Below are 27381 nucleotides of genomic sequence, written 5' to 3' on the forward strand. Positions count from 1 at the left end.
GTCAGCCATTTCGTAGGCTCTAGCGTCATCGACCGCGATTTTTAAAGTCAGTTCTGGTCGAGCGAGGATGCGCCAATGTAATTTGACGTCGCGAAGCCCGTAAATGAATTGCTCCAGCAGCGCCTCTTCCAGGTCGCTGAAATCGCAAAGGCTCGCCTCAGCACGGAGCGCAGCAACGTATTGGGCAATGGTTTGGCCCTCTTTCTGTATGCACCGACGGAAGTACTGTCGCCGGGCAAAATGGGATGCCGCGGGCTCGTAGTGGTGTTTGAGGCGAGTCATCAGGTCGTCCCAAGGGAGCGAGTTTGCAGGTTCTGGGGCAGCAAGAGCCCGAGCAGTGGCGAACATCTCTGCGCCACAATAATTGAGAAAGATGCCGCGTTTTCTCTCCTGAGAGAGACTGACGAGGTCATGGGCTACGAGGAAGCAATCGAATCTTTCGAGAAACGCTTCCCAAGCCTCAGCCTCTGGCCTGAACGGCGAAAATGCGGCGTTAGTAGCCATTGGCGGCACTACGAAGGGGTCCGTGTCGCCCGTCCTCGTCGCCAGTGTTAGATCGGTAGTGAGGAGACTGAGGCGGCTGTCAGTTCAACAGGTTTATTAACAGAAAAGGCTGACAGGCACGAGCAAAACGCGAGCCGTCTGACAGCTATTTATACTTACAGCTGTCAGACGGCAAACCAATAGGAACTCCTGAATTCTCCCGCCGGCTGGAGCGCGCGCCTGGACCAATCAGAGGGCTTCCTTCAAACGCCCTCTGCTGGCCAGGCTCCTCGGTATTCAACACATATGAAGAATGATTGCAGGAACTGGGTATGGCTAGTCTAGAGAAAAGAAAGACTAGGGGGGACATGATTGTAGTATTCCAGTATTTGAGAGGCTGCCCCAAAGAAGAGGGGGTCAATTTATTTTCCAAAGCATCAGAGGGCAGGACAAGAAACAATGGATGGAAACTAATCAATGAGACAAGCAACCTAGAATTAAGGAGAAACTTCCTAATACTGAGAACAATTAACCAGTGGAACAGTTTGTCTTCAGAAGTTATGGGGGCTTCATCACTGGAGGTTTTTAAGAAGAGATTGGACAGTCATTTGTCTGAAAGGTATAGGAACTCCTGCTTGAGCAGGGGGCTGGACTAGAAGACCTCCAAGGTCCCTTCCAGCTCTATTTTGGTTATAAAATGATATTCTAAAATACCATCATAAAATGGTATTAATACTTTATGTGATCTTGAATCTTGATTCCTTTCTTAATCACTTTTGGAAATTGCTTTTTAAACTGTTTTTCAGTTATTGGGAATCTTGAGAATGGCAACTTTGATTGCACTGGACAAATTTCCTTCAATCCGTAGTGAAAGAAATTTTGAAATACAAAGATTATAACTAAAGGAGAAGAGCACTTAAGTTTGACCTACTAATATGGAATGGAGCAAAACACTTCAACATTGGATGCATTGAAGGATATTTGTGAAGAAGGGTCCATAAGTTAATTTTAAAAGTGCCTGGCATTATATATTTGGAAGATGTTATGGAAGGGGAAAAATATTTACCAGATAGGATTCAGATTGATTTGAAAGTGGGTTTAAAAAATGATGGACTGCAGGTATGATGTAGAAGGAAATTGCTGCAGTGGATATACAAATGAACCAAACAACATCTTAGGTCCCTTCCAACTTTCTTGCTGTTACGGTTAACAAAACAAAATGGTAACCTTCCTATTGGATTTACAAAACAGACCTGTTAAAGTCTTGAACATGTTTGTGAGATGGGAATAGAAAAACATGAGAAAAATGAAGTTTTAGGGCATTATTTGAGGGGATTAAAAGTAAAGGAAAGAAATATAAAAAGTTCAAAATTGTTAAAAGGAAGGAATATAAAGTTAGTTGATTTCATTAAGGTTAAAATAGATATTATATTATCTCTGGTAACCCTTAGTGGGATTTTGCTGAAGACTTGGAGCTGCATGACAAGGCTTTAGACTTTGTTTATAAATAAGAGATAAGGTAGCGAGATCATTTGTTGTATTTTAAGATAATGTGGTGAGTTTATGCTTGTTATGAAGGAAAAAGTATATATATAATCATAGATAGATAGATAGATAGATAGATAGATAGATAGATAGATAGATAGATAGATAGATAGATGATAGATACATACATACATACATACATACTTACATACATACATACATACATACATATATATATATATATATATATATATATATATATATATATACACATATATACATACACACTTTTATAAACACACACACACACAGTCTGTCTGTCTGTCTGTCTGTCTGTCTGTCTATCTATCATCTATCTATCCATCCATCCATCCATCCATCCATCCATCCATCCATCCATATCTATCTACACACACACTATATAAATATATATAATTTTATTATATGTATGTTTATGTATATACACATTTTCTTATATATTTATTATATATATTCTTTTTTCTTTACTATCTACTTATTTTAGTTTCTTCTTTTCTTTTACTTTTTCCCTTAATTTCACATATAACATTCAACAACATTACTATTAAAAAAGCGAAAACCCCAATGCATTGTTAGACATAGCAAGAACATAGCAAAAGTCAGTTAATAATAATAATAATAATTTTATTATTCAATATGCATTGGTCCAAATAAGCAGATTGCAGGGATTATCATGGAATCAGATGGCCAAAGATATATTATTATTATTATCAGTCTGTCTGTCTGTTTATGTCTGTCTGTATGTCTGTCTATCTCTTATTCACATTCCCTAAATGTTAATCAAGCAGCAGTTACGAGTGATACCAGATAGACATTTGGGTCTATTTACCAACAATTACTAAATGCTGTGAACAAAGTAGGAGATGGCTTTCCTCATCAAAGATTTCCCGTTAGACCTAGCCAGCAATTGCTGAAAGTGCTACATAAATCTTTGCTGTACTCTAGCAAAATCTATTCTCGCAAAGCACATTCTGTGGGATAACTCTTCAAGGATTCCTTCCAGGTTTAATGGGAGGGAAATCTTCAAAGTATTGGTTTTAAATGGGCAATGCTTCCCCCTCATTCCAACCCTTAGCAAAAAGTTAGATTTCACAGATTAGAAATCAAGAAATGAAACTTCTCTCTCTGTGTCTTTCAATCACTGCAGGGGAAAAGTAGGAGTCAAAATGAATATATCTGACACCCCTCTCCTGAAAAATCAGACAGAATCAACAGCACAAGAAGACAAATAAGCTATGCAGAAATAACTGTACCTTCTTTATTCCTCATTCTCTCCCTCTAGCCCACCATAAATATCTGCAAAATCACATCCAAGTCCCAATTTTCAGGAAAAAGAATGCTTACCAAAGGAGCATATAGGAGAAACCATGTCTATGATCCATGGGGCAAACAATTGTGGCTGGTTAAACAGTCCAAAAAGAGCCAGGATTCCGGCAATGTCTCATTCCAATGATGGAATGAAAGAATGCAAACTTAATATTTTTTTTAAAAAAACAGGGAGACGGTGGCTTCGTTTCCTCTATTCTTTTTTCAAGAAGTAACTGAAAACCCTTAAAGGGCCAACATCCCAATCAGCTGCATGGTCTGATTTCACAGCCATTCCTGGGCACCTTCGCCCAAGTAAGCATCCCAAATTCGATCCTGCCAGCAAGGAAGCAGTAACAGGATAGTAAAGCAAGAATAGTAATTACTTGGTGGTGATGGAGGCGACGGAAGTAGCAGCAGCAGCAACTAATTGTAAATCAATTCTACAGAGTCTAAAGCGTATATGCTGAGCACGGTACGCAAAGATGCTGACCAGCTAAGTTGCTGCATTTCTGGATTGAAAATGGAAAACGTTACTCATTAATACCAAGGCAAGCACCCAAAGTTAAACAGGTACCCTCTCCATTAAAACAACAACAACAACAACAACAACAACAACAACAACTATTTTGCCTGTTTTCAAATGCCCTCTGGCAAAGGTGCTGAAAAGATTGAAGAAAGAAGAGCAAGAAAGAGAAGGTTTGCATCGATCTCTAGTTACTTTTCCTATGACTTTCAAAGCCAGCTATTTTCCCTGCAACTGCAGGAATCAGAAATCATTTTAATGTATTGTTCTCTTTTCAACACTCTGAATAGTTACGCATCTCTCTGTATACATTTATTTCAAAGCAAAACCTTCCAGAATTCCTCCCCAAACTATCTTAAATCAGAAGCGATGGGATTTTCCTTACTTGGGTCTAATCTTGCAGAATTCCAATGTCCTAATCACTTCTGCTGTGTCCCAGTCACTTCATTCTCAAATCTATATGTAAAGCCACCTTAAGTCTTTATTAGCTGTTCCAAAAAACGAGAGATCTCTTCGTCTTGAAAAGGTGACATGAGAGTCAGTTTCAAGATATTCAGGATCTGTTTTTTGCTCAAAGGGTGTGTTGGGTGCAGTGGTGGGTTTCAATTTTTTTTAGAACCTCTTCTGTAGGTGTGGCCTGCTTTGTGGGAGTGGCTTGCCGGTCATGTGACCAGGTGGGAGTGGCTTGCCAGCCATGTGACTGAGTGGGCGTGGCTTGGCAGTCATATGACTGGGTGGGCGTGGCCAACTTGTAAAATGTGGTGAAACTCACTTAACAATGCTCTTGCTTAGCAACCAAAATGTTGGCTCAGAAACTCTGGCATTTGAAGCACGCAAGTCTTAAAGCTGTCAAGTTACAAGACCCTTGCACCCCTAACCCTTTAGAAAAAAAACCCCAGGGGTGTTCAAACTTGACAGCTTTAAGACTTGGGGACTTCAACTCCCAGAATTCCTCCTCCAGTCATGTTGGCTCAGGAACTCTGGCATTGAAGTGTGCAAGTCTTAAAGCTGTCAAGTTACAAGACCCCTGCACCCCTAACCCTTTAAAGAAAAAAACCCCAGGGGTGTTCAAACTTGACAGCTTTAAGACTTGTGGACTTCAATCCCAGAATTCCTCCTCTTTCTCTTCATCTTGATGATGTGCGGGGGGAGGGAGCTGGAACCGGTTCTAAACGGCACTGTAGATTTGTGGAACCTCTTCTATAGAAGAGGTTAGAACTGGCAGGAACCCACCCCGGGTTGGGTGACTGTGGAAAGAGGACTTAGCTCAGCATTTATAGGCGTGATGGCGAACCTGTGGCATGAGTGCCACAGGTGGCATGCGGACCCATATCTGCCAGCACGTGAGCTGTCAGCTCCAGCTGATCTGTGGCCTTCCAGAGGGCCAGGGATGATCATTTTCACCCTCCCCAGTCTTCAGGAAAGCCTCTGGAGCCTGGGGAAGCCCGTTGGGCCCATATTTCACCTTCCCCGGGCTCCAGAGGCTTTCCTGGGGCCTGGGGAGGGCGAAAATGACCTCCCTCAGCCCCCTGGAGGAAATACCGAGCTCAGCTTGGAGGCGAGCAGTGCGGCATGCATGTGGGGAGAGTTGTGCGCGCATGCACATGTGGGGGGGGGCGTGTTTTACATTATGGGTGCCGGCATGCATGTACACTATCACACACATGTACTTCCATTTTTGGCACCCAACAACAAAAAGGTTATCCGTCACTGATTTATAGGCTTTTTCGGGGTGGTGTAGATACAGATAGTCTCTGGACATTCTCCTGCAAGGCCATTCCTGTTTTGGAGAGGGCAAAGTCAAGACCTTTCAACCCAACTGTCCTGCTCCTTACAGATCAAACACATGGCATAACGTAGGAAAACAAACCCATCAGGAACAAGTTCAGCAGTCCCCCTGCATTTAAAAGGCACAGGCCACTCTGTCTTTTAAATGCAGGTGGAACATTTAGACATGTAGCAAATAGACATGAAACCGGAATTATTTTTATTGGGAATATTGTCAGGGAAATATGATTTTTAAAAACAAAAAAACCCCATGATATCTAATTTTACATATCATAACAGCAGCCGGAATTATGTATGCCCAAAAATGGAAAAAAATAGTTTTGCTCCATCAGAGAAAGCGGTGATAAGGAAAATCCTAGAGTGTGCAGAGATGGACAGCCTCACAAAAGAGATCAAAGATAAAGGAGAAACAGGTTATTTATAAGGTATGGAATGAATGGTATAAAGGGCTAGAGGACAGGTGTAAAGCGGAAGGAAAGATTAAACGAAGAAGATGCAGCAGTTAGAAATTAGTAATAAATATGTATAAATGGAAACGACATATAATGAATGACTGTAACTCAGGAAATGTATATATTAGCATGTATAAAAACACTGGAATTACATGTATAGATAATGACATATAGGGGTGGGGAAATGCACATATAATGGATGTATACTGATATGGAAATGTTGTATATAGAAGGAGACTGTTAAAGTTGTTTCTTTTTTGTTTTAGAAAACTGTAATAATTTTTTTTAAAAAAAAGACACAGGCCACTCTTTTGAAGACAACAAAGTCCATGTTTTGGACAGAGAGGACCACTGGTTTGAAAGAGGGGTCAAAGAGCCCATCTATGTCAAAATTGAACAGCCCTCTCTTAACAGAAGGGGAGGGATACAATATCATCTATCTCTAAACTACAACACAGTCCTTTCAACAGTTCCAAGAAGGCTCTACACCCATTTGCAGCACTCTGGTGACCCTGATGACACAGAGGTGACCTTAAGGACTTGCTAAAAGAATGCAAATGACCAGCTGTCTGCAAGGAGTATAAATCCTTCCATTCCCCACCATCCAGTCAGAGCTGAAGAAGCTTCTTGGATGAGAAGTAAAACATCTTCAAGGAAAAACCAGAAAGTCCAGTTGCCTCTTAGAAAAAGAAAGGGGAAAAAAAACCCTTTGGGACAACCATGACCTGAAGGACTGAGAATCTCCATAGACATTTACAGATCAAGGGTCTTGGGGACACTGTAGCAATGGCATTTTAGCAGCCAGACCTCCTCTCCTGAATCATCAAACCATCAGCCACGCTGGGAAGAAGCCCCAGTGCAATCAGGAAGGTGACCTGCCCGTTTTACCATGTATGGGGAAAAACCTGCTGTTTTGAGTGTGGATCTTCAACCTGACGTAGGCGTCAAGATGGTGAAAGAAAGAACGTAGAACAAAAAGCAATGGGTGGAAACTAATCAAGGAGAGAAGCAACCTAGAAATAAGAAGAAATTTCCTGGCAGTGAGAACAATTAATCAGAGGAACGACTTGCCTCCAGAAGTTGTGAATGCTCCAACACTGCAAGTTTTTAAGAAGAGATTGGACAACCATTTGTCTAAAATGGTATAGGGCAGGGGTGTCAAACTTGACTTCATTGAGGGCTGCATCAGGGTTGTGTTTGACCTGGCTAGGGGGTGTGGCCAGCTCGACATCACTCATGTCTGGGTCACCTATGGAGGCCCGAGTGATCTGCCAGTGAAAAAGGGTTCCCGAGCCCCATTTTCAGCTGCGACAGCCTCCTGCAACCCTCTGCCAGTGAAAACGGAGCTCAGGAAGGCAGCCCTCCCAAGCTCCATTTATGCTGGCAGAGGCACCGTGGGCTGGTCCTTCGCTATTTCCAGGGTGGCCCCACAGGCCAGATCTAAGCACCCCGTGGGCTGGATCCGACCCACGGGCCTTGAGTTTCACGTCCCTGGTATAGGGTCTCTTGCTTGAGGAGGGGTTGGACTAGAAGACCTCCAATGTCTCTTCCAACTCTGGTATTCTCTTAAGAGAGGTGCTGATAAATCAGCCAGCCAGCTAGCCGAAAGATGGATTAGGAGAGCTGCATGGCTGGACCTGCTGAATAAATAATTGGCGGGTTTGTATGTGGTCAAGTGTGGAGAGCCACCTTTCCCGCTTCCTTTTGCAGGAAATGTTTTGATAACTGCTTATCCAGACAAGTCACCTTCCCTCCTTGGCTGGGCTTAGCATCTAAGCAAAGTCAGACCAGTGACGAATGCTCAGACGTTTCGCTCATGACTGCATTATTGCTATTATAATCATTATAGATTTAGATATTAAAAGGATCAATATTTGCCATTACTATTATTGCAAGTGTAAGAAACGGTCTTTGGAGCTTTCCAAAAGCTATTTAAATGACATATGAAACTGGAGTTCACTTAATTGTCTGATAATCTACAAATAACCAAGGATGGGTTTATACCAGTGGTGGGTTGCAGGCGGTACGCCCCGGGATGGGCGTACTGGAGCCTACCCTGAGCACCGGATACCGTTCCGGTATAGTGCTCCAGAGGGCCCACCCACCCGCCCGAGCTCCTTGCCTGTTTTTTAAGCCTTTGGTGCTTCTGCGCATGGTGCATATGGCGCCTGCGCAATGCTCCACCGAGCAGCTGGAGTGTCGCGGAGGCTTGAAGAGGCGTCACAGGCAGGTACAACATGGTTGGAACGGGATCCGGAACCCACCACTGGTTTATAAACTCCGCGTGCCGTGGATGCTTTAACCACACAGGTAGTCCTTGCTTACTGACTATCTTGTTTAGTGACTGCTTGAAGTTACACTCATGTAAAAACAATAGCTTTGTGACTAATCCTTGTTTTTATGACCACTGCAGGTCACAGGATCGCCATTCCAGGACTTCACCACTGCGACAAGCAGAATTAAATAGACAAGGAGGAAGTAAGATTTTAAGTCGTAGTTTATCTTAACAACCAAAAGAGAAGTGAGGTCACAACCCATTGTGGTCATGTGATTTTTCTACTTAGTTGCAGGAGTGCGTAGCAAGAGAGTTGCTAGTCCCTTTAAGCAAAAACTACCTAAATAAGCCATAAAGGTAAAGGCTCCCCTTGCACATATGTGCTAGTCGTTCCCGACTCTAGGGGGTGGTGCTCATCTCCATTTCAAAGCCGAAGAGCCAGCGCTGTCCAAAGACATCTCTGTGGTCATGTGGGTGGTATGACTAAACACTGAAGGTGCATGGGACGCCGTTACCTTCCCACCAAAGGTGGTTCCTATTTTTCTACTTGCATTTTTACGTGCTTTCGAACTGCTAGGTTGGCAGAAGCTGGGATAAGTAACAGGAGCTCACTCTATTACGTGGCACTAGGGATTCGAACTGCCAAACTGCTGACCTTTCTGATCGACGAGCTCAGCATCCTAGCCACTGAGCCACTGTGTCCCTTAATAAGCCACAGTTGCCCTTTCACAAATTCTTATAAGCAACCCAAAGTCTGGCTTTACACAATATGCTAATCCAAGCAAACCATATTCTGGCAAGCGAACCAACGCATCCTGTGGCTGCCATTGTTTATTTCTTCCTACAAAAGCAATCCAACCCATTTCAATACGACTTGCTTCAGATTAGGCAAGGTTTCAGTTGCAATCTTAAGCAAAATAGTTCTCTACTAAGTTGAGCCATAACAATCAAGGAACTGTCAAACAAGCTATCAGTAAACAGCCCAAACAAAGAACTTCCAAGTCAGAGGTTGTCCTGGTGCTCCTGATTCAGCCTGGATCGGGCTAACTGGTGGTAGCAATGGCGGGAGGCTCCGCCCACCTTCCTGGACGCTTCTGCACATGCGCAGGAGCATTGCGCACACCCTCGAACTGGTAGTAAAAAATTTGGCAATCCGCCACTGTTCCATGTCCACTCTCACCAACAGTGACAGGACAAGCCGCTAGAACAAGGGTGTCAAACTCATGTCATCATGGTGCAGTCACATCACATATTGGGACTTTCCCCCCCTTTGCTAAACCAGGCATGGGTGTGGCCAGCACATGATGCATCCAGCCCGCATGCCGTGATTTTGATAGCCCTGCAGTAGAATATAAACTGAGAGCAAACTGCACTCCTTACTAGCACTGCTGATGTGACCTAGTTTGAGAGATGAAACCTCTACAAGAAAACAACCACACTCAGAGAGCACCAAGGACCCCTCATTTCAGCCCTGAGCTACAAATGTTCTCCTTTGTTGGAGCCATACTTAGTGAGCTTATGACTAATTTAAACATGGATATTCATTTATTTTAACAGATTAAAATGGACTTCCAGGGAATAATTAAAAACACACGGAAGGGCAGTTATGTATTCACTATCTAAACCGGTATTTCTCCATCTCAACTTCTTTAAGAGGTGTCTACACAACTTCCAGGATTTCCCAACCAGCCCTGCTGGCTAGGGAGTTGTGGGGGCTGGAAGTCCACACCTTTTAAAGCGATTGAGATTGAGAAACACTAGTCTAACCATATTGGAGAGTTCTGTAGAGGTTCTCAGTCATCCAGATCATAGTTGTCCCAAAGGTGCTTTTTCAGGAGGCAACTGGACTTTCCTGCCTTTTTCTTTTGAAGATGTTACGCTTCTCATCCAAGAAGCTTCTTCAGCTCTGACAGGACAGTGGGGAAAATCCTTTAAAATCCTTCCATTCCCCATTGTCCTGTCAGAGCTGAAGAAGCTTCTTGGATGAGAAGCGAAACGTCTTCAAACAAGCAAGCAAACAAACAAACAAGAAAGTCCATTGCCTCCTGAAAAAGCACCTTTGGGACATTTGTATTTATTTGAATGTATTTGTTTGTCAAACATGTACAAGATAGCAGGTATAAATATAAACATGCACATGAACTAAAGAAGTGAATATAAATAAATGGGGACAGTAGGACAAGTATGGTAGGCACGCTGGTGAGCTTATGCATGCCCCCTTTATGGATCTCTTAGGAATGGGGTGAGGTCAGTGGTCAATTCAGCCGGTTCTATCCGGTTTGGGCGAACTGGTAGCGGTGGTGGTATGAGGCTCTGCCCACCTGCCCGGATGTCATCAAATCCCATTTTTGATGCTCTGTGCATGTATGGAATGCCCTGTGCATGCGTGCGCTCACACTCACGTTTGTGAACTGGTGGCGAAGGTTAAGTTGATTTCACCCCTGGATGAGGTCCACGGTAGACAGTTTAAGGTTGAAGCTGTGGGGTGTTTGAGGATGTAACAACGGAGTTGGATAGAGCATTCCAGGCGTTGTTCACTCTGTTGCTGAAGTCGTATTTTCGTTTACTTTGAGTCTGCGGTGGGTCCCGGCTGCTGCTACTGCCAGTTTGCTCAGGGATGTGCCATGCATGCGCACCTTCACACGCATATGCACAGTACTAAAAAATGCTTCTGCTCATGCAGAAGCCAAAAACAAGATAGGTGCCACTGAGAGAACCGATTTGGGGGTGTGGTAGGCCTGGCACCCAGGCTGCCAAGTTACTACCTATTCAGCCGAACTGGTCCAAACTGCTAGGAACCCACCTCTGCTTTGAGCTTGTTACAAGATTCCTGGAAGTTTACCAAAGGATCTCTTTTCCCTCTGTGTGTTGCAATTTCTTCTCCCAGTTTAGAGAAATGCATCCTGAACTCTTCATTGCATCCGCGTATTACTGGCAGAATCCACTGAAGCCCACAAGACTGCATTCTGCCAGTTAATTATATGCTCCTTTAGACAGAACACGAGCAAATAATCTCTCTCGCTCTCTTTTTCCAGGAGGCTGAAAAATAAGTACACAAAAGCTCTGGGTTGACATTGATGGATGAACCTAATGAATCTGACCCTCTAGTTCCCTCTGGAAGATCTTTGCGTTATATTTAGGACTTGACAATATGGTTGGATGGTTTCACTCTGTCCTTTATTAATTTCCACCTTGACGTCGGAGAGCTTGTGCACTGATGGGGGGTCTGAACTGGCAGTGACTAACAAGAGAAAGATATCATGGGATAGTGGCAGATTGCTCAAAGGAAGCACCAACATCAGTGGGCAGCCACTGGTGAAAATGACCGCTCTCATGGAAGAGATCATTGCTAAAGAGATTGACACTCAGCACTGCAGCAGTGCCTATGCAGCTCCTTATTTACCCGCCTCCCTGCCTGTCAACATGGGGAAAGCTTTATCAGGTTCCAAAAATGTCGATCAGCACTTTTGCATGGAATCTGTAATGATTTTGAAAGCAGCGTGTGAGCATCGGGAAGGAAAGGTTGTTGGAAATTATTTGATGTGAGTAAAAAAGTAAAGTCTTCGCCCAATCCAGTTGAGCCATCTCTGTTTCTTAGCCGAGGGAGCCAGCATTATCCAAAGATGCTTCCATGGTCATGTGGCCGGCATAGAATGCTGTTACCTTCCCACTGAAGGGGTACCTATTTATCCACTCGCATATGCATGCTTTTGAACAGCTAGGTAGGCAGGAGCTGGGGCAAATCATGGGAGCTCGTCCCGTCAGGTTATAGGAAGTATAAATATAAAAAGGAAACTGTAAATGTAAATTGAACGGAAAGCATGTATGACGCGAAACAAAATGGGATATACCAATGTCTTAGGAATGGGAAGAATGGATGTAGAATGTGATTTTTTAATGTTTTGTTTTGTAAAAGCTCAATAAAAATTATTTACAAATTATTATTTATTTATTTTGCAAAATCAGATGGATGACATGGGTGGCTTTGATGTACGACTGTCATGACCTAAGATGGAAATTCCAGGCTCCACTAGCTGTATATAGGCAGACATGTACCCATGTATGCTAAAGGCTCAGTAGTAACATAATAAGAAAATAGCAGAATAATAGAGCTAGAAGGCACCTTGGAGGTCTTCTAGTCCAACTCCCTTCTCAAGCAGTAAACCCTATACCAGTGATGGCAAACCTTTTCAGCACTGAGTGCCCAAACCAGAATGTGAGAGTGCATGCATGCACATTAGAGTGTCAGAAACCTGAAGACCAAGTGGCTGGCATGTATGCGCAAGCCAGAAACCAAAAGAGCAGCTGGCGATGGCACTCTGCGTGCCCACAGAGGGCTCTGCATGCCACATGCCACCATCACGGCCCTGTACCATTTCAGACAAATAGTTATCCAGTCTTTTCTTACAAGCCTCCAGTATCTTCTCTAATGTACAGCATATATTTTTGTGTGCAAGTTTTTTTAATTGGTTGCATGGAGGAGCCACAGTGGCGCAGTGTAATACGATAGCAGAGTTGGAAGTGACCTTGGAGGTCTTCTAGTCCAACCCCCTGCCTAGGCAGGAAACCCTATACCCTTCCAGACAAATGGCTATCCAACATCTTCTTAAAGACTTCCAGTGTTGAGGCATTCACAACTTCTGAAGGCAAATTGTTCCACTGATGAATTGTTCTAACTGTCAGGAAATTTCTCCTTTGTTCTCGGTTGTTTCTCTCCTTGATTAGTTTCCATCCCTTGGTTCTTGTCTTGTCTTTTGCTGCTTTGGGGAATAGCTTGACTCTCTCATCTTTGTAGAAGCCTCTCAATATTGGAACAATGTTATCATGTCACCCCTAGTTCTTCTTTTCACTAGACTAGACATACCCAATTCCTGCAACTGTTCTTCATACGTTTTAAAGCCCCCCGCCCCCGCCCCCCAATTCATCTTTGTTGCTCTTTTCTGCACTCTTTCAAGAGTCAAGTTTCAATACTAAAATGATCTGGAGTAAAATAGCAGAATGATCTGGAGTGGAAAGCTACGAAAGAATAAATATTGCTGCCTGGAAGCTTGATCTACTTAAAAGAGTGAATGTTTGCTGATGTATTTTGTTGCTGTTTTTTGCTCATGCCAAGAAATTAAATTGAAGCACATCTTTGCCTTGTAAATAGTTTTATAAGAATTAGGAATCAAGCCATTTCTCACTTTTGCCACAGGGTTACCCCAAACCTCCTTCACATGTTTCTCTTTCCTTTCTTGGCTGAATTGGAAAAGTAGGAAAACTCAACCCTGGTTCATATATAGATAAAAAAAAACCACAAAGGAAATCAGTGGAATTCTCTTTTTCCTTAGAAAGGGAAGCTGGGTTGTTACGTACCGACGCGGCTCGCCCCTTTCTGTCAATCAGGCAGAGCAATTACTGATTGGTCTATTTTGGTTGGTGTCAGGTGGGAGAATTGGAGCATTCTTATTGGCTAATGCTCTGACAGCTGGAGCGTTCTTATTGGTTAACGCTCTGACAGCTGCGAGTTTAAAAGAGCTGTCAGAGCACAAGTTGTTGTTCTGTTCTGGTTTCAGTTAAAATAAAGCCGTTGTTTGAACCCAGAGTGTCAGCCGTTCCTCAGACGCTAAGTACATTAAATGGGTTCAGTTCCAAGTGGGGGGAAAAGGCACTGAAAACATGGAGGCTGTTTGGAAAAATGGTTTTAATGGTGAACCGGATCACATGGCTAGGAGCTCTTGGGTGAAAAGGGAAGAGATGCTGAGCGTCCCCGGGTTTTATGCTCTGTCTGGGCTTTGAACTTCCAGAGACACAGGAAGAGTATCCTGATTGGTTGCTGTGAAGAGGTCATAACTAGCTTTGTAGGTTGTCTGTGTGCTAGGTTTGGTTGAAACGTGGTGGGTGGTGCAATGAAGGGCATTGTAATGGCTCTGCCTGAAGGGGGTAGATCTTTGTTATGTAGAATAGACTGGCTCAGGCCTTAATGGTCCATTGACAAAGAGCGGGGAGAAAGCTGCAGGGAGCTGTTTTGTCTTCAAAAACATGTTTCTCCTTTTCTCATCCAGGGAAATATAATATTCTGCCTTTTTAATATTTCCTAAAATGTTTCATTCTTCTAGGAGAGGGGTGGGTGCTAACTTCCTTCAAAGGAAAAAGAGGTCAGCAAGCATTTGGTTTCTCTTGCTCTTTGGCTTTCTTGGCCTAGAAAAAATTTAACTGGGAGTCTTAACTAGGTAATTTGGAATTTGCTAACCCAAGAGGAAACAACATTTTGAAGAAATGCATTATTGATGCGCTTTTGTCATGGCAAGGGAACTGGGGAAATCTGATAGGTATATTTTTCCACAAGGAAGGCTACAAAGCACCTCTTTGCAGTTCTCTCCTCTATCAACCAAGTCCTCAATCTTGTTATGTTTTTTTTAAAAAGCTTTAAAATTTGCTTTTTCCATACTAGTCAAAACCTGAGGTAATTTGTTATTTTGCTTGATTGATGATAGATGGCTGGACTTTTCGTGGTTCTCCTCTCCTCTCTCCTCCCCTCCCCTCCTCTCCCCTCTCCTCCCCTCTCCCCCCTCCTCTCCCCTCCCTTCCCCTTTCCTCCCCTCCTCTCCCTCTCCTGAGAGAAGATAAGGTATGCATCTTTAAACATCTGAAAGGCTGTTGCACAAAAGAAGGAGTGGAATTTATTGTGTCAAAGAACACAACAGTGTTAAAACTGCCCAGGAAAGATATTCATGTGAGGTAGACCTCGCCTTTCGACCATTATTGACCCCAAAATTTTTCTTGCTACGTGAGACATTTGTTAAATGAGTTTTTCTCCATTTTATGACCTTTCTTGCCACGGTTGTTAAGTGAGTCATTGTGTCAGACCTGGAAGCCATCTTTTGCCTTTGGGAATTCAGGCCTGGAACATTTTCTACTGTGGGAAAATGGGAGGGGGGATTTTACAGATGAGGGTGGAATATAGTAAAAATAACATTCTTTCTCAGAGAGTCAAGGCCACTTTGCCCTGCAGCTGAGATGACGTGACTGGGAGGCATCTCCAGTTTTGGATGGTGCCTGATTGGGCCATGTGATGGACGTGTGGGTGCTGGGCAGGGACTTGAACTTTCACTTGGGTGGGGAAAACCTGGAAGCTTTCAGATTCGGGTTTTCCCAGATGTGCCAACATGACATCTCTAATAAAATGGAACTTTGAGGAAATTCAAGCCTCCGAGTCTTCTTTCCTTAGGGGTGTTAATTGGAACCCTGACACATTGTAGGTGTTAAATTAATAATATGGTAGTTAATTGAATCTGCTTCCCCATGGACTTTGCTTGCCAGAAGATTGCAAAAGGGGATTACATGACCCCAGGACATTGCAACCGTCACAAACATGAGTCAATTTTGAATCGCATGACCATGGGGATACTGCAATGGTTGTAAGTGTGAGAAACGGCCATAAGTTTTTCAGTGCTATTGTAGCTTTGAATGGTCACTAAATGAACTGTTGCAAGTCAAAAACTACCTGTAGTAACTTCCAACTGCATGAGATGTATCCAGCGGAACAGCTGACCTTATACTGGGGCTCCATAGTAATAGCAATGCAGAAATTCATTTCGGCAATTTGATATGAAAGCAGTTTCATCTGAGACTATAAACTGAATTGACTTTTCCTATTGACTGGACTGAATCGATGTTCCAAATCACCTGATATCAAATTGAATTGATGCCTTTGAATGAAATGGATTTGTCAGTTTGGTTTAAAGCGCCTCGTTGTTCTAAATCTGACCATTATATCAAACGGGATGATTGAAGCTTCAAATCGAGAATTCTAACTGGTTTAGGAGCCATTCCTACATCCCTTTCTCCGTAAATGCCTGTGTACGTGACAATTGAGAATGAGAGTTCTCAGCTTTATTTAATTCCTTCCCTGGGATGCCAGCAGCATAAACAGAGAAGAAATGGAATACTGCTACAATAGCAAAGTACGCCCTGTGTGCTTCTACATCCATGGTACAGAGTAATAGAATTGGAAGGTCTTCTCATCCAACTCCCTGCTCAAGCAGGAGACCTTATACCTGGAATGGCGAACCTATGGCATGTGTGCCACAGGTGGCACGTGGAGCCATTTGTTAGGGCACACAAGGCATTGCCCTGTCAGCTCCAGCTGACTTCGACCTTCGTTTTCAGCCATTTTTCACCCTCCGGAGACTTCCCTGAAGCCTCCAGAGGGCGAAAAACAACTCAACGCACAAACCAGAAGTTCGGAAACTGAAGGCTCTTGAAGGCTCCGGGGGGTGAAAAATGGCCCTACGGGCAAACCAGAAGTGAATTTCCGGGTTGCCCATAGGGCCATTTTTTGCCCTCCGGAGGGCCTCTGGGGATGGGAGGCTGCTTTTGCCCTCCCTAGGCTCCTAGAAAGCCTATAGATCCTGGGGAGGGCAAAAAACAGGTTCATTACATGCCAAAAGCAGGGAGGGTCGCACGCATAGAATTATGGGTGTGGGCACGCTCACACATGACCCCCCCCCCTGTGCTCCCCCATTATTGGCACGCAATTGGAAAAAGGTTAGCCATCACTGCCTTATACCATTCCAGACAAAATGGCCATCCAGTCTCTTTTTAAAAGCCTCCAGTGATGGAGCATTCACAAGTTCTGAAGGCATGCTGTTCCACTGGTTAGCAATGGCACTTAGACTTATATACTGCTTCACAGACCTTTACAGCCCTGTCTAAACGGTTTTCAGAGTCAGCCTATTGCCCCCAACAATCTGGGTCTTCATTTTACCCACCTCGGAAAGATGGAAGGCTGAGTCAACCTTGAGCCTGCTGAGATTCGATCTCCCAAACGTCTGGCAGATGGTGATCAGCAGAAGTAGCCTGCAGTATTGCACTCTAACCACTGTGCCACCACAGCTCTTCCATTAACTGTTCTCACTGTCAGGAAATTCCTCTTTAGTTCTAGGTTGATTCTCTCCTTGATTAGTTCCCACCCGTTGCTTCTTGTCCTACCCTCAAGTGCTTTGCAGAATAGCTTGACTCCCTCTTCTTTGTGGCAGCCTCTTAAATATTGGAACACTGCTATCATGTCTCCTCTAGTCCTTCTTTTCACTAGTTTAGACTTACCCAATTACTGCAACTGTTCTTCCTACGTTTTAGCCTCCAGCCCCCTAATCCTTGAACCCTGCTCATTATCGCAGTAGTTTGTAAGTTGTAACTTTCATAAAACAATGTAATTTTCTGTGGTCATTAAGCAGTGACTGCAGTCATCAATGATTCACGATAGGCTTGGTTTTGCTGAAAACTTTTAGTACATGCTGGGTTTTGGCAAAAGTATCATAAATATTGTCACATAACCACACAATGCTGCAAACAGCTGTAAATGTGTCTGTGTTGTCGATTGTCCCAAGTATGGTCATGGAACTGTGAGGGAGGACCTGATCATCAGAACTTCGGATCTGGATCATAAGCCCTCTTTTTCCAGGTAGATCATAACTTCAACTGGTGATACCACCTGTACGCTGATGATACTCAGCTGTACATTTCCACCCCGAACCACCCCAACGAGGCCGTCGAAGTGATGTCCCGGTGTGTGGAAGCCGTACGGGTCTGGATGGATGACAACCGACTCAGGCTCAACCCTTCCAAGACGGAGTGGCTGTGGGTCCCGGCTCCCCGGTTCAACCAGATAATTCCATCTCTGGCCATTGGGGGCATTCAACTTGCCCCCGTGGAGCGGGCGCGCAATTTGGGCGTCCTCCTGGATGCCAAGCTGTCCATGGATGAACATGTGACAGCTGTGGCCAGGGGGGCGTTCCATCAGGTTCGCCTGGTGCGCCAATTGCGCCCCCTATTGGACCGGGACGCTCTACGCACAGTCACCCATGCGCTGGTGACGTCTCGCCTGGACTACTGTAACGCTCTCTACATGGGGCTTCCCTTGAAATGCACTCGGAGACTACAGTTGGTCCAGAATGCGGCCGCGCGGGTGATTATGGGGAGCACCAGGTGCTCCCACGTGACACCACACCTGCGCGAGCTGCACTGGCTTCCTGTGGTCTATCGAGTGCGTTTCAAGGTTTTGATTACGATCTTTAAAGCGCTCCATGGCTCAGGACCTAGTTACCTCCGGGACCGTATTCTGCCCCATACATCCCTACGACCTATTCGCTCGCACAGAGAGGGACTTCTCCAGGTGCCGTCCACTAGACAATGTCATGGGGCAGCGCCTAGGAGCAGAGCCTTCTCTGTGGCGGGCCCAGCCCTGTGGAATGACCTCCCCCCGGATATTAGGACCACTACAGACCTCCGCTCCTTCCGTGTTAAGCTCAAGACCCACCTTTTTCAAATATCTGGCCTGGCCCAACCATAACTTCGTTACGCTCCTGAGGGGTTTTTAATTCAGCAATTTTATTTAGGGGATTTTAAACTGTGTTTTAACTGTGTTTTTAGCTGTGTTTATTGTCTTTCACTTGCAGGTCTACTCTCCTCCATGCACAAATGTAATTGTCCTTGTTTTTTCGTATGTATGTGTGTCCTATGTGTATTTTATCTTTTTGACTGTACGCCGCCCCGAGTCCTTCGGGAGAGGGTTGCGGCTAATCAAATAAAATTTGATTTGATTTGATTGATTTGAAGTTGTAGCCATCCAAGTCAACTTGCCCCATATTAATGCAAGGCATGACTGTCTAAAAAGAGGACTCGCCTCAAATCAATTTATTGTGATGTTCCAGATCCAAATGCGATCTTGAAACCGAATAGGACCACCCTTGAATACAATATGTTTGTGTGTGCATTATTCTCTAATATTGATCAATGATGTACAAAAGCGAATATCTCTTCAATGGTAGTTTTTACACTCTGACAATGTTAGCAGAAGCTAACGAAAGCTAAGTGAATAATATATTTTAAGTTCTGGAGATTGTGATGTCCGTCTCTTCTTTTATAGCTATACCTGGAACTCGTATTTTTAGGATCGTTCACAATTCTTCTCTAAGGTACAGTATATATCAGCGATGGCGAACCTTTTTTGGCTTGCGTGCCACAAGTGGGGGGAGCACAGGGGCATTGTATGTGTGTGTGACGCACCCATAATGCAATGTGCGACCCCCCCCCAGTGTGCATGTGCACACAAAAGGTGCTCCCCCATTTTTACATGCTTTTTTCGCCCTCCCCAGGCTCCAGAGGCTTTATAGGAGCCTGGGGAGGCGAAAAGAGCCCCCCCTGCCCCCCCGGAGGCCCTCCAGAGGCTTCAGGGATCGTCCGGAGGCTTCCCTGACGCATTCGGAGCGTTCAAAACGACCCTTCGAGCAAACCGGAGGGTCATTTTGAGTGCTACGAAGACTTCAGGGACCATCCGGAGGCTTCTCTGAAGCCTTTGGAGCACTTAAAAGGACCCTCCGAGAAAACCGGAAGTAATTTCTGGTTTGCTCGGAGGGTCGTTTTAAGCATTCAGAAGGCTTCAGGGAAGCCTCCAGACGGTCCCTGAAGCCTCGGGAGGGCCTCCGGGGGGGAGGCTCTTTTCGCCCTCCCCAGGCTCCTATAAAGCCTCTGGAGCCTGGGGAGGGCGAAAAATGGCTTTTAAAAACGGTGAACTCAGCTGGCCAGCACACGCATTTATTTATTTTATTTATTTATTATTACATTTATAAACCGCTCCCTCTCTCCGAAGGGACTCGGGGCGATGTACAAAACAGCTAAAAACCACATACAAAATACAATATCGAATATCCATAAAAACAAGACAATATAAAACCGTTCTAAAACAAAAATTAAACATAATCTAAAAAATCTATCCCCAGAGATTAAAATACCGGCCAGAAGTGTTAGCAATTAAGACTACGGTTAGGCCAGGCCGGCTAAATGGAACAGGTGGGTCTTTAATTTCTTGCGGAAGGAGCGGAGATCGGTAGTTGTTCTAATATCGGGGGGGAGGTCATTCCATAGGGTCGGACCCATCACCGAGAAGGACCTACTCCTGGGCGCCGCCCGCCGGCATTGTCTGGTGGACGGCACCCGGAGGAGCCCCTCTCTGTGAGAGCGAATTGGTCGCAGGGATGTATGGGGTAGGATGCGCTCCCGCAGGTAACTAGGTCCTGTGCCATGGAGCGCTTTGAAGATGATAGTCAGCACCTTGAAGCGCACCTGAAAAACCACAGGTAGCCAGTGCAGCCCACGCAGGAGAGGTGTTACATGGGAGTACCTAGTACATCCCATAATTGCCCGCGCGGCCGCATTCTGGACCAGCTGCAGTCTTCGGGTGCATCTCAAGGGAAGCCCCATGTAGAGAGCATTGCAATAGTCCAGACGCGACGTCACGGTCGCATGAGTGACTGCGCGAAGGGCGTCCCGATCCAATAGGGGACGCAATTGGCGCACCAGGCGAACCTGGTGGAATGCCCCCCTAGCCACAGCTGTCACATGGTCATCCATCGACAGCTGGGCATCCAGGAGGACGCCCAAATTGCGTGCCCGCTCCACGGGGACCAGTTGTTCGCCCCCAATGGCCAGTGATGGAACCCACTGGTTGAATTGGGGCGCCGGTAACCACAGCCACTCTGTCTTGGAGGGGTTGAGTTTGAGTCTGTTACCTCCAATCCAGACCCGTACGGCCTCCAGGCACCGAGACATCACTTCGACGGCCTCGTTGGGGTGGTTCGGGGTGGAGATGTACAGCTGAGTATCATCAGCATACAGATGGTACTCGACCCCAAAACCACGAATGATCTCGCCCAGCGGCTTCATATACATGTTGAACAGGAGAGGCGAGAGGACCGACCCCTGTGGCACCCCACAAGTGAGCAGCCTCAGGGTCGACCTCTGCTCCCCTGCCAGCACGCATTGCGTCCAGTCGGAGAGGTAGGAGGAGAACCACCGCAAAACGGTGCCTCTCACTTCCAGCCCCTCCAGACGGTGCAATAGGATACCATGGTCGATGGTATCAAAAGCCGCTGAGAGGTCTAATAGGACCAGGATGGAGGAGCAACCCCCATCCCTGGCCCTCCAGAGATCATCCACCAACGTGACCAAGGCCGTCTCCGTGCCCTCGCATGCCCTGACAAATAGACAAACCACCTGTGGCACACGTGCCATAGGTTCGCCATCACTGGTATATATTTTTGTGGGCAGGTTTTTTTAGTTGGTTGGCATGGAGGAGCCACAGTGGTGCAGTGTAATACAATAGCAGAGTTGGAAGGGACCTTGGAGGTCCTCTAGTCCAACCCCCTGCCTAGGCAGGAAACCCTGTACCGTTTCAGACAAATGGCTATCCAACATCTTCTTAAAGACTTCCAGTGTTGGGGCATTCACAACTTCTGGAGGCAAGCTGTTCCACTGATTAATTGTTCTAACTGTCAAGAAATTTCTCCTCAGTTCTAACTTGCTTCTCTCCTTGATTAGATGCAGTTCCATTGAGGACTACATGTTGAGTGTGGTTGGTTAGCCAGTTATGAATCCATCTGGTGGTGATGCTGTCCAACCCACATTCTTCTACTTTATCTAGTAGTAGGTTATGGTCTACCTCAGTGATGGCAAACCTATGGCACGCGTGCCACAGGTGGCACACGGAGCCATTTGTCAGGGCACGCGAGGCGCTGCCCTGTCAGCTGGCCAGCGCGCATGCGTGTGCTGGCCAGCTGAGTTCACCGTTTTTAAAAGCCATTTTTCGCCCTCCCCAGGCTCCAGAGGCTTTATAGGAGCCTGGGGAGGGCGAAAAGAGCCTCCCCCCCGGAGGCCCTCCGGGGGCTTCAGGGACCGTCTGGAGGCTTCCCTGAAGCCTTCTGAATGCTTAAAACGACCCTCCGAGCAAACCAGAAATGACTTCCGGTTTTCTTGGGGGGTCATTTTACGTGCTCCAAAGGCTTCAGGGAAGCCTCCGGACGGTCGCTGAAGTCTTCGGAGCGCTCAAAACGACCCTCCGGTTTGCTCAGAGGGTCGTTTTGAGCGCTCCAAATGCGTCAGGGAAGCCTCCGGACGATCCCTGAAGCCTCTGGAGGGCCTCCGGGTGGGCGGGGGAGGCTCTTTTCGCCTCCCCAGGCTCCTATAAAGCCTCTGGAGCCTGGGGAGGGCAAAAAAAGCATGTAAAAATGGGGGGAGCGCCTTTTGTGTGCGCATGCACACTTGGGGGGTCGCACATTGCATTATGGGTGCGTCACACACGCATACAATGCCCCTGTGCTCCCCCCACTTGTGGCATTATAAATTACCTTGCTTACTTCTAGGTGTTCGCTAATTCGTTGCTTGATTATCTTTTCCAGAATCTTTCCTGGTATTGAGGTCAGGCTGATACGTCTATAGTTTCCTGGATCTATTTCCCCCCCTTTTTTGAAGATGGGAATCACATCAGCTCTTTTCCAGTCCTCTGGCAGTTCTCCGGTGCTCCAGGATCTCTGAAATATATAGTTCAGTGGTTCTGAGATCTCATCTGCCAGTTCCTTCAGAACCCTGGGGTGTAATCCATCCGGTCCTGGTGCTTTGAATTAGTCTAGCGCAGACAGGTGTTCACTTACCATTTTCTTCCCTATTTCAATTTGTGTTCCTAATCTGATTTTTGTGGTGCTGTTTTTGATAGGTTGGACTGTTTTATCCCTTTGTGTAAAGACAGATGCAAAACATGAGTTAAATAGTTCTGCTTTCTCCCTGTTGCTTGTCACCTTCTTGCCACTTTCTCCTAGCAATGGACCAATTGTTTCCTTAACCTTTTTCTTGTTTTTAACATGTTGGAAGAAGCTTGTTTTGTTATTTTTTAACTTTTGTGGCAAGCCTTTCTTCATTGTGAGCCTTAGCTTTCCTCACTTCATCTTTACAGGCTCGGGCTATTTGCTGATATTCTGCCTTAGTTATGTCCCCCTCTTTCCACTTTTTATACTTAACTTTTTTGTCTTTCAATTTGTCAGAGAGTTCTTTATGCTTTGGTTATGGTTAGAGTGCAGTACTACAGGCTACTTCTCTGCTGACTGCCAGCTGACTGCATTTTGGCAAATCGAATCTCACCAGGCTCAAGGTTAAAATGAGAACCCAGATTGTTGGGGGCAATAGGCTGACTTTGTAAACTGCTTAGAGAGGGCTGTAAAGCATTGTAAAGTGGTATATAAGTCTAAGTGCTATTGTTATGGATGGGCCAAGCATTGTTCCACAGCCTCCATACATAGCACACATTTATTGCAGCCAAACAATTTTGTGACTTGATACATTTTGTCGCTTGGAACACAATGTTACAGCATAGACTTCTATTTGTATGCAGAGCATGCCCTTTCTATGGTTCTCCATTTTCTGGGTTAAGGAGGGAGGGCATGGAGACATTGTTTAAAAGATGACTGCAATAAATCTATTTAATGAATGTTTAATGGGGGCTAGTTACCCAAGAATGGGTGGCTTCATTGACAGGCTGATTAAAGGACAATGCAAATAACCACAAACGCTCCTATGCCAATTAGACTGTAAGGATCCAATCTCGGTTAAATTGTGTAAAAGTAATTCAAAAGTTCAAAGCTATCAAAAGTAGTAATACATGGAGACAAAGCACCAAGATGGTTGGTTGCTCCCTTTTGTTGTGCCTTCAATTTTACACATACTTTGTTCCGTTTCTCCTTAGCTTTGTTTAACATCCACCAACAGATTTATGTCACTTCTTTTCTTAAGTATATTTAATTACGTTACTGATGTGTAGAGACATTGCAAAGCCCAGCTGGTTTGCTGCCAACAAAATCAGGCATCTTCATTTGTTTATTTATAGAATTCATCCAGGATTCTCCTTTTGGGTTGGATCGAGCTTTCATCAGGCTTAGCATATACTCATTGAAAGCAAAGTGATACGATTTTCCCAAGTTCATTGGCCTTCAATGCAGGGGTGAAATACTACCAGTTCGGACTTGTTCGCCCGAACCGGTAGTAAAAATGCAACTGGTTCGCTTGAACCAGTAGTAAAAAAAAATGCTACCAGTTCTGGTGTTTCCAACGATCAGCTGTGATGCGCAATTTATATTAGCTAGAAAGCAGGATTTCCTGCTGTTCGCTTACCTTTGCAGGCGTGCTCAGTAGCAGGCTCCGCCCACCCACCCAGACATCATCATGTCAGTTTTTGACGCTCTGCGCATGTGCGGAAGGTCCTGTGGAGGGCGCATGTGCGCCCACATTGCTACCGAACCAGTAGAAAAGGGAAGTTGATTTCACGTCTGCTTCAATGGTTCATCTGCTAGCAATACCCAACCTAGATCTGACTTCAAAACATGCCATTGGGCTAATGCACGGGCACTGAGCCCTATTGGTTGTTTACTACACAAAAACAATTGGGCCCGTTCAGTATCTATGTCAAGGTTTTACAGACTAGGCAGCTTTAGGATGTGTGGTCTTCAACTCCCAGAATTCCCCAGCCAGCACATCTCTAAGAGGTTGCCAAGATGGTAATGTCACCATCTGTGCTTTTTTCAGGAGATGAATGCACAAATAAGAGCATCACTCATATGTATCTTTTCTTTAAAAAGTTGTGGAGTTTGTTTGTTTCATCAGTTACATACCATCCGAGAGCATAATTTTGGGTGATTTATGATGAGTAAGTCTAAAAGCATCTGAGACAGCGGTGGGTTTCAAATTTTTTTAGAACCTCTTCTGTAGGTGTGGCCTGCTTTGTGGGAGTGGCTTGCCGGCCATGTGACCAGGTGGGAGTGGCCAACTTGTAAAGTGTGGTGAAATTCACTTAACAAGGCTCTTGCTTAGCAACCAAAATATTGGCTCAGAAACTCTGGCATTTGAAGCACGCAAGTCTTAAAGCTGTCAAGATACAAGACCCTTGCACCCCTAACCCTTTAGGAAAAAAAACCCCCAGGGGTGTTCAAACTTGAGAGCTTTAAGACGTGTGGACTTCAACTCCCAGAATTCCTTTTCTCGCTCTTCATCTTGATGATGTGCAGATGGGTGGGGGGAGGGAACTGGAACCGGTTCTAAATGGCACTGTAGATTTGTGGAACCTCTTCTATAGAAGAGATTAGAACTGGCAGTGTCACGATGTTAAAAGTTTGCTAGGCCTGAACTGAATGAATTGACACTCAAGAGTTAAACTAAGAAAGCTTTATTGCGCAGGTCATAAAACAAAAAGTTCTTATCTGAAAGTGATTTATTGCGCATGCGTTACACATTCCAAAATTACTTTCTTCTTTGTTCGGCTGCCAACTTGGCAACCGGAGATTTTCATTATCAAAATGTAACAATTAGTTATTTTCTGTTTTATTTTATTATTAAAGTTTGTTTATTAATTAGAATACTTCTTAAAGACTTATTTCTTTTTTTTTTTTAATATCTCAAAAGATATGCGGAAGGGAATCAGCCTCGGTCCATTGATCTCAGATTTCCCCAGGGCATTTTTCCCCTGACATCTTGGTATCCAGAGGTTGGTCGACAACTTAGCAGCTGAGATGGCTACAATTTATGGCTGTTTTTTCCCTTCACGCTATCTAAAGATAACCGATTACGCTAATTAGCAATGTCAGAGAAAAAGAAAAAAGAAGAAAAATGGAAAGAGCTTTTTCTGACAAGGAGGCCCCCTCGGACAGAGAAGCAAGATCAAAACGTGCTTCAGGAACAACAAATTCCTTCAGGTGCCGAGCCAGATGTGGGGGAAGGAGCTACAGGACGCGACATCTACGAAACGAGGTCAGTGGTTCCTCCTTCTAAAATATCTCCAGGAGATTATGAATTTTTGGGGGCCAAGCCAAAACTTCCCACTCTGCCAGAGCCACTCCATTCCCAGACCCTTGCAGATTATCAAACAATTGATGAATGGCAACTGCCGGCAGAAAAAAAATACTCCCACGCAGAAAGCAGATTTTATGAATTCCCCCCAGATGTTGATGAAGAAACGCAAAGCTATCTTGATCAAATAGAACGTTTCGAAAAATATGCTAGGGAGGCGAGAATGTGCTTTGAGGAGATAAAGCGAAGTAGGAGGAGCTCCCCCACTCCCAAAATGTCTGAGGACGCCATCTTGTCTTCAAAACAACAGCCTAAGACACACCCCACAGAGTTCATTGGTCAATTAGAACAAAGAGACATGTACACGTCACCGAGGTCACGTGGTCCCTTTGAGTCAACTGAACTTCCGCATACGTATAGACAACTGCAGCAAAAAGTGAGGCTGCATTGCCATCTGCTGGCGGAGAAAAATCATTACAGCAAAAGATGAAGCAGTTGCACCAGATTTTTAGAGATCTGTCTATGAGTTTTACAGAAGCCCAAACTTTGCCCCCAAAGGTTAAGTCTTCAACACCCCCTGGCGGTGTCGAATCCTCCCTAGATGGAAAAAGGCAAAGCGAAAGGCGAATTCGAGAAAGCCAATTTGATGTTGCCACGCAAAGGCCAATGATGCAACCACAGCATCCCCTGGTTCAACAACCAGATTTGCAACCAGAGCAACAAATTGTTCCGATGCACATTCCTCAGCAGGTATTCACAGTCACCCCCTTGACTGGTGAGTCCAAATTAAAGGAGTCAGGAGAGAATTATAAAGCCTGGGTCAGTGAAATTGCGCTCTTGCTTCGAAGAGAAGGCACACATTCCATGGTTTTTAATCCTCCCCCTCAGCCCTGGACGCCTGCAATGAGAGACCTCGAAAACAGAGCAATCACGACTTTACTCATGTCAATGGAAATTGAGATCCAAGGTATCTTTCCACCTGATGCAACTGCCCAAGAAATATGGGCTATTTTGGAAGATTGCTACAGGCCCGTTTCAATTGAATCCTCATGTTTGCTCATGTCTGAGTTCCATGGTTCGAAGTTGAAACCTGGTGAACGAATTGGTGGACATTTGACCAAACTGAAAAGAATGAGAAGTGAATTGAGACAAAATGGCCATGTAATCGATGATATCCAAATGATTAGCATCATCATTAACTCATTGAATTATGAATGGAAAGATGCTGTTGCAAAGATTAACTACGTGCCTATTGCTCAACGCACAGTTAACCACGTTTGCAGACTTTTAGTGGAAGACGAAGCTATCAGGTTAGCTACACCACATCTGCAACGACCTCCAGCGTCAAAGGCTCCAGCCAGACGTCCCTTCCGAGGAAGAGG

The 27381-nt window shown here is 45.0% G+C and overlaps 1 protein-coding gene across 4 annotated transcripts in view; it reads right to left on the reverse strand.

Annotated features, from left to right (window-relative positions):
* CALN1 (calneuron 1) overlaps positions 1-27381 on the reverse strand; it is a 402285-nt gene that overhangs the window by 350364 nt on the left and 24540 nt on the right. The window contains exon 1 of one of the 4 annotated variants that reach the window (XM_081941439.1): positions 3352-3445. The exons of the other annotated variants lie outside the window; for them this stretch is intronic. The gene's annotated coding sequence lies outside the window, so the exon portion shown is untranslated. Of the gene's footprint in view, positions 1-3351; positions 3446-27381 lie in introns of those variants that run through there. 4 annotated transcript variants of the gene reach the window in all.

This window comes from Natrix helvetica, assembly GCF_964273705.1.
Source record: "Natrix helvetica genome assembly, chromosome: 2".
NCBI classification, from domain to species: domain Eukaryota; kingdom Metazoa; phylum Chordata; class Lepidosauria; order Squamata; family Natricidae; genus Natrix; species Natrix helvetica.